We start from the raw sequence: 8342 nt of genomic DNA, 5'->3' as shown, positions 1-8342 counted from the left end.
GCCATGTGAGAAAGGAGAACCTGCATATGGTTAAAGCAGATGAGAAATGTATAGCAAAAGGAAGAAGCATGCACACTGATAGTAGCAGAGGACATCCATAACCGCTAGCATTAAAGGTAAAAGGAGAGACCATGCAGCATTGAAAGTGGTCAATCACGTCAAAACACAAAGACATCCATGACAACCTACAAGGAAGATGGGAGCAGACATGTAGTGAAAAGAGAGACCCGTAGTTAAAAAAGTAATCCCCATGTATCAGATTCAACACGCCAACAAGAGGGATGCTCAGTGTTTTGAAAGCAGGAAAGAAACTAATAAAAAGGACTCCACGTCTTCTCATAGTAGCCAGAGGGCATAAAAGAACAAGATCATGCATAATGAAATAAGAACCCCATGCATGGTGAACTCAGAGAAGTCAATGCAAAAGGAAGGTAGTGCCATGAGAAAATAGACAACCCACATCCAGTAATCAGTGCAAATGATAAGAGGAAATTTTTAATTAAAAGGATCACGCAGTTAAACGCAAGTGAAGCTGCAGTTAAAAAAAGAACCACATGAGCAAAGCAACCTCAGTCAATCGTATCATGCAGAGCAGTCAAAAGCACAAGCCATCGGTTGAAGGTAGAGCCTGTAGTTTTTAAAAGGGAATCCACTAGTTAAGAACAGAGCCCCAACCCCACGCATAGAAGGAAAGCTACGAAAATGTTGAAAGAAGACATTTAAAGACCTCCATACACAATCAAAGACAAATCCGTGTGGGAGAGAAGAAAAGCCAGTGAGTGTTTATCCCACATTGCCCATGGGTAAGACTTTTAAAGTCTTTAAATAATATCTTGTGTGCAATGTACAATGAATTGAGAGATAGGCCTTTTGAAAGGTTGTAGCATGCATGCGGGTCCTATGCGTGGTAAACGAGGAAAGCCTATTGTGGATGACGTCAACTAGCTGAGCGCTAAATTTTGACCAAACATGCAATCCAAGCATGATGACATCAACATGGAACTAGGTCGCCAAAAAGTTAGAAAATCTGGCAAGGCGCTATGGTGCCATTGGAAAATGGCAAGGTTTTTCGATGGCGACATAGCGCCCTGTCGAAAAACCTTGAAAACTGGCGGAGTGGGTCCCGAGGGTAATGTGACGGCATCAACGAATGAAAATAGGAAAAAATGCAAGGGTGATGATGTGGCACTTAGAGGCAAGATGCATATGATTGATGACACGTGGCTTGATCATTTGGTTGTCGCATTCCTACAAAACGGAGTTGTGCGGAGTTCAAAAAATGTGAGAAAGCGAGCAAGGTAGCGAGGCTCGGGTGTAGTGATGAGGTAGTAACTATACCAGCCTAAACCAATCAATGAGCGACACATGTCACTTGGCCAACAAAGGTTTGACCTCAGAATTGAAGGGTTGGATAAAAATAAAATAATTTTAAAATTGTTTTCAAAACTGTGGCATTCAGAATTCCATTTAAATCAAAAGGGGGTTAACTCTAAAGTTCAAACTTTAGATTTATTTAAATTTTTGAAAAATTTAAAATTTGAAGTTGTAGACCAAAGTTTTCTAGCTAGAGGAGTATTTTTTAAATTGACTTTGGAAGGGTTTCTGATAGGAAAAATAGGGAATGTTATATATCGCTGAAATCGACAAAAGATGAACTTTCTGATTCTAAAGTTTGTCTATACACAGAATGCCACTGGTTCAAGCTATAGGGGGATTTGTCTAAGGTACCTGAATTGCAACTATATTCAGACTAGGAAGTTCAGATTTGATTTTTGACATGATTTTGATTTGAATATGGTTAAAAAATAGTTGAAATGCAGCATGGGTCAAAATTTGAACACATTCACTTCGTAAAAATTGAAATTTCACCATTATTTTCATGGGACAATCGGATATTTTGGTGACTCACATAGTTTTCATCATTTAGAAAGGGATATTTTGCAAGTTTGTTATAGAAAATGATGAAACAAGATCAAATCAAAATGGGAAGAAAGAAGAGAGACGTTTTCCAGTTGCAGGAGATTGAATTCCAAGTGGACACTTGTCATCTTTAGAACAGATCTGAGAATTCATTTGGTCTATATCATTCTTTATTTTTGTCATTGTAAGGGTTCCAATTTTTTGTTATTGTGAGACCATTGTTGGTTGGACATTTCAGTGATTCGGTGATACCACTTCTTTGGATCCAGAACTGTAATTCCACCTTCATTCTTCAACAAATTTCTCCTATGTGAACATCATTAAGAAGTATAGTACAGATAGTTCTGATATGTTTGGTATTTTCATGTCTTTCAGTTCATGCATATGATTGTATTAATTTCAAGGAAATGAATACATGGAACAATAGATTGAGTTTCACCTTGAATCTTGTCTCCCTTCGTAGTGAGTTTCAATGTTTTATAATCTTTGACATAGAGCTTAGGTTGTCATTACAGTCCCTTAAGGTTGTATGTTGTTTTCTTGTTGCTTATTGTTGGGTGATGCGACGTGCTCCCCTGCCCACAGGTGGTTAATTATGTGGTGTTCCATGTTCACTAACAGTCATGGCTTTTGGTGTAATGGCAAATGGGCCCTACAATTGGTATCAGAGCCTGGTTTTGGCCTGGTCATGGGTTCAAATCTCCCCGGTGCCTTCTCAACCCGCGTAAGCACCTGGTATGCGCGTCGAGGGGGAGATTGTTGGGTGATGCGACGTGCTCCCCTACCCACAGGTGGTTAATTATGTGGTGTTCCATGTTCACTAACAGTCATGGCTTTTGGTGTAACGGCAAATGGGCCCTACACTTATGACTCAAGAAGTTATGTAAATGCTTTAGAGGAATTAACAAGGTTGCAAGTTTGTGAAATGTCCCTTTACTAGTTTTGTATGATATTTCTAACCTCTAATTGGATCTTTAAGATCAAACAACCAATCTTTCAAAGATCCACCAATTTCTCAATAAACCCCAAATCGGGTATGCCGAAAATAGTGCCAAAAATTTCACAACTTCACATATTATTAATAAATCTGAAAGTGGACATTTTTATAGAAATTTGAGCAGCATAACAGCCTATAAAATGATATTTTCAGATCTGTATAACATGCACACAATAGCTCCCAAACGAAGGACAAAAACAATGCTCATCGGGCTCCCAAAAATAGCACAAAATAGCCCGGAATCACCACAAAAACTTAATAATATATCACAGAAGTATAATCACATCCAAATACATATATTAAGCTCTATTTTAACATTTAAAAGTCTGATATACAACAGCAACCCAAACTGATATGAAATACTCAACTGGAAACACCAAACTCTTACAAAAAAACACACCCAAAAATTCACAAATCTGCACTGTTCAGCACAAAGGCAAACTCTGCATGAGCATGCATATGGAATGGCTTCAAACTCCCATCCTTAGCCTTCTTGGAAACCTACAAACTCCCATTCTTGGGTCTCCCTGGAAACCTGCAAACTCTCGTTCTTGGGTCTCCTTCTCCACAGGTTTGGCAGCCTTTGAAGAATAACAAAGAAATGAGCAAAATCAAGTTCTGGAATGAGCCCAAAATGCCTCCAAACCCCTTAAAAGAGGGCATAATCCTAACTCACATCCAAGAGGGGTTAATGAAACATATTTTAATAATAATTTTCATTTATTAGTCCATTAGCCTCCAAAGATTATCCCCTTTTTCTGAAACTACACCTTTTTTGGGCCTGCCTGCCTTAGAAAAAATTATTATTTTTAATTATTTGAAAAGGGGACATGACAGTTTGCTGATGGGGATATCAGGTAAGAATGAGGTTCAGAATGAACATTGATGTCTATTTACAAGTTAAATAGATAGATCAAATATCTGAATATATGTGAGGACATTGTTTTTGTTTGTTTTAATATAAAATAATCTTTTTTTTTAGTACCCTCCGAATGCATCAAATGATGTTATTTCGTGATTATAACCTTTTTGTTTTATTTACTATGTATTTTTCTATGATTGGTTTTTGTAGGTTGCTTTATGAGTTCTTGGTGTACTTTTTATTAATTAAGTTTAACTAAAATGATTAATTAATGATTTAATTTAATGAAAAATTATTATGACATTTTCATATTTAATTATATTTAATTAATTGAGAAATTAATTAAATAAAAGAATTAAATTTGGAAATAAAAGTTTAAAGATAAATTTAGAACATGATAATATTTATTTAATTTAATAATAATATATTTAGAGTTCATTTTTAAATAAATGTTAAATATTATTGTTATTTAAATTAATTAAATATGTTATCAATTAAGTTTCTAAAATAAATTAAAAGTTGAAAGATATTAAATTATTAAAGGTTTCTAGATCGCATGATCTAAGCATGAGTTTAACTATGAGAAATAAATTAAAAGATAATATAATAGAAAATAATAATGTTATTTTAATTTCATAAAGTGCACATGAGATTAAAGTAATAAATTAATTTAAAATAGAAGTCAAGTGGAATATTAAATAAAGTTATTTAATAATTCAACTTAATGTGCATGAAAAGATGAATGCAAAAATAAAATAAAAGATAAATGAAAGTTAACAAAGAGTTAAAAAGGTGTGAGCAAAGAGTTCTTTGAGGTGAATTCACAATTAGTGCCCCGATTATAGGAAGAGAACTCCTTTATCACAAATTGGGGGTTCATTTTTCAAGGGGCGGGGGAATTTTGAAGAAAGGAAGGAAAATTTCAGAGAAGGAAAGGTTTTGAAAGGGGAATTGTTTTCTACAGATTTCTGGAGCGTAGCAGATTAGCATCAGTGTCCAGGTAGACACTTGTGAATTTTTGCATAATTCAATTACGTTCTTTTAATTCCTGTCTTCTTTGTGTTTGCTAAATAATTGTCTGGATAATTCTGGTAAAGAATCCATATCATGCTTGTGAATTCTAGATATTGGAAAATTATTCTGTATTAGGGATATTTTTGATCTATATAATTTATTTCCAATAGAGGGTAAATTGTGAAAACGTATTAGAAAGGGTAGAAATCTTATTGGAAAATCTTCTTAAAATATTGTTAAGAAAATAAGAAATGGGGATCTACATTTTTGTCTATCAGATTTAATTTTGAATTATCGGTAAATGAATACATATTTATATTTACACAGTAAATATATATAAATATTCATTTAAAAATAAGTTTGTTTACAATCAAATTCACTATGTACGAAATTCTATTGTACGTAGTACTGTTGCTGCGGCCGACAACTTTGTTTATAGGAAGCCGCGCGGGCTATAAATGTTTTCAATGTTTAAAAAAACTTTGTTTTATTTTTTTATCATTGTTAAATTGTTAAAATTTATTAATAGTTTTTATTATATGTATAACTTTTAATTATTAAATTTATTAATAATTGTTATTAATAAGATTAATATTAATAATACATTATATATATATATATATACAAAATATTACTTATTAATATTTTGTTTATAATATATATATTGTGTACAATTAATTAAAAATATTAATTAATTATTTTAAATTAGGCATTCAGTTAATTTAAGTCTAGATTAATGAAAATCAATGAGAATTTTATCATCATCAGGTTAGAGTCAATATAATAATATTTATCTTAGTAAAATTAGGAAATTGATCATCGGGTAAATATTTGTTTTATACTTAAGCTATTATTTAAATTTTACTATAAGGAAAACGATGAAAATATTCTATCACTTATTAGTAAAATTTGAAATGGAAACTGAAACCCCACATTCAACTTAAAACTGAAAACATGTGCTTGTACCTTGTTTTTCCTTATACTTTATATGTTTGGGGTTTTGGGTGGTCCTAGAGTGTTGACCAGTTTTAGGTTGTTACAAGAGGTTCAGGATTGTGAATATGATGTTATGATGATTGGATCTCGATTTTTTTTACCCAATCATGGTAATGTGATGGTATGCTCTATGATATGGATTTTTACTATTTGTTATTGCTTTCCAGTTTCCTCGTGTGAAGTTGAGATGTACGTATTTGAGTTACCTAACTTGACCATTTTGGAGTCTTCGATCAGTTTTGTGTTCTATTATTGGGATTCTTTCTGGTTGCTCATTGGAGAACCATGGGATATTGTGATTTATTATTGATGCCTTCAGATGCTGATAGAGATTTGTTGTGATCATTATGATTATTATTTGATGCTATTCAATTTCTCATGGAGAACTGATGTGATGATTGTGGATTATATTTATGATGTTTTTCAGTCGCTTGTATAGGACTGAGGTGATTTTATTATGATTCTTTGATTTCATGAGCCTAGGGTAGGTTATCTATGTGTAGTGTCGAGAACTGGCTTGCAATGGGGATCGGGGCCCTAAGAGGCTGCCTAGAGTAACCCATTGTAAGTTGTTTTAACAAGTGAAAACATCTCACCTAAATACTGACTTAAATGAACCTAATAAGATAACTGTATGTTCTCTCCCATACCTTGAGTGCTAGTACAGGCTAGGATGGGGTAGAGAGAACGCTTGATTACGACCTTGCATTCCGTAGTATGCCTCGTCAATATGAGAGGATACTAGTGGCTGCAAGGATCACTAGGGAGCCGATATTCCTAAGGGATTGCTTGAGTAACTTCTACGTGACTTTTGCAATGACACTTTCCCGCTTGCATAGCAGGTTGCCTACGTGTCTTTGTGGTGCCTCTGGGTCTAGATGTCTATCTATGTTGGAACCCTTGAGTTAGTATACTTTTAGGATTTCCCAGACTTAGAGAGTACTTTTGTTTTGTGTTTGATACCTTGTTTGGGACGTGAGACTATCTCCTCAGCGCAGTGGGAATGGACCATTTAGGTTCCATGCGGTCGGGTGGTAGTGCTTTTACTCTTACCATTTGAGATCTGACTGGTGCTACCATGGCTGGAGCTTCTTGGGATGCTTGTTCATAATGTTTAGGTGATGTGTTCTACTTTGGAGGATCATCTTATGCTTTATTCTTGCATGTTAGAATTCTTTATGCGTATGTGGTAGCATGTTAGATTTCTTTATGCATATAATGTAGTATGTTTTAGGAGTGATGTCCCTATTACTATACTACCGATGATCTCTTCGATGAATTGGGATGTTACGCGTGGGGGATGACTAGGGCCCATGATGGTCTAATGATGTTATTGATGGTTGGGAGGAACCACGCACATAGATTAGTTGTGTTTTATGATGGATGGATAGTTTTATTTCATGTTGGATGTTTATATCTTTTATGATGGATGGATGTATCAAGTATGGTATATGGTTTCATTTATTTTACTGTACTTCGTATCATGGATTTGAGGATGATGTATCTTTATTTTTACATATGCATATTCTTTTAAGCCTTTCATACCCTGTGACATGTACAGTGGATGATTGAGCATTCCAAATTAATTTTCCAAGAGGCATTAGGAACAAATGTATATTATGGACATTGGACTTTCTAATTATTCTTTCATATGTATGTGGTAGTTGTTAGTCTTAGAATTAAATAAATTTAAATGTGACTCAACATCTTGGGATCCTTAAGGAATATAACTTGTGATGTATGTTTGTTGATGATTACATGTTATTGCTTCCACTACCATGTGTTTGATGTGTATGTTATACATTCTTACTTTAAAAAGAAAAAATTGTTGAGCAAACTAAGTAAAAATTTAGGTTAATTATTTTGGATCCCTTGGCGGGGCGTTACATCTGGTATCAAAGCTCGAGTTTCTACATTGGGAGCTCTGGGTATATTGGAACGCCACTAGTGTTAACTAGTTGAACAAAAATGCAAACCTTAAACTATTATGTGTATCTCTTTCAAACTGAAACTTGAAACTAGTTGAACTAAAACATAACTTAAATTGTTAGTTGCATATTTTTCATACTTCAACACTTAGACTTCAAAACTGAAATTATACTTAAACTAAAATTATAGGCAAACTGAAAATTGAAACTAGCTTGTTTGTAAAACATGTATCTATTGTCCATGCTTTAAAGTAGTGTGCTTTGATTATCCTTGGGAGTATTATGTTGATTTTGTTTAGAGAGTTTAGGTGATCAATTTCAATATTTGTTAGGAAGGATGCATGTTGGATCAATATGGTTCTCGGTTTACTATTAAACCAGAATTATATTGCTCTAAGTGATTTAAAGTAATATGTGTATGCTTATGATACCATCTTGTATCTATATATTATGGTAGGATGATATCTGGGGCGAGATCTTCTTTTATAAGCCATAGCCTAGACCATGGTAAAGGCCATGGATGAGACAGAGCTATCAGTTTCCATGAGTATATCCATGAAGAACCTATCCAAGATGGGAATAGGGTAGAGCATGTCAATGAGCATCAGGAAGAGTACTATAGAGA

Source organism: Cupressus sempervirens, chromosome 3 (genome assembly GCF_028749045.1).
Source record: "Cupressus sempervirens isolate cs-2001-9-10 chromosome 3, ASM2874904v1, whole genome shotgun sequence".
Lineage (NCBI taxonomy): Eukaryota > Viridiplantae > Streptophyta > Pinopsida > Cupressales > Cupressaceae > Cupressus > Cupressus sempervirens.
The sequence above is the reverse complement of the archived record's forward strand: the minus strand, read 5'-3'. Positions refer to the sequence as shown.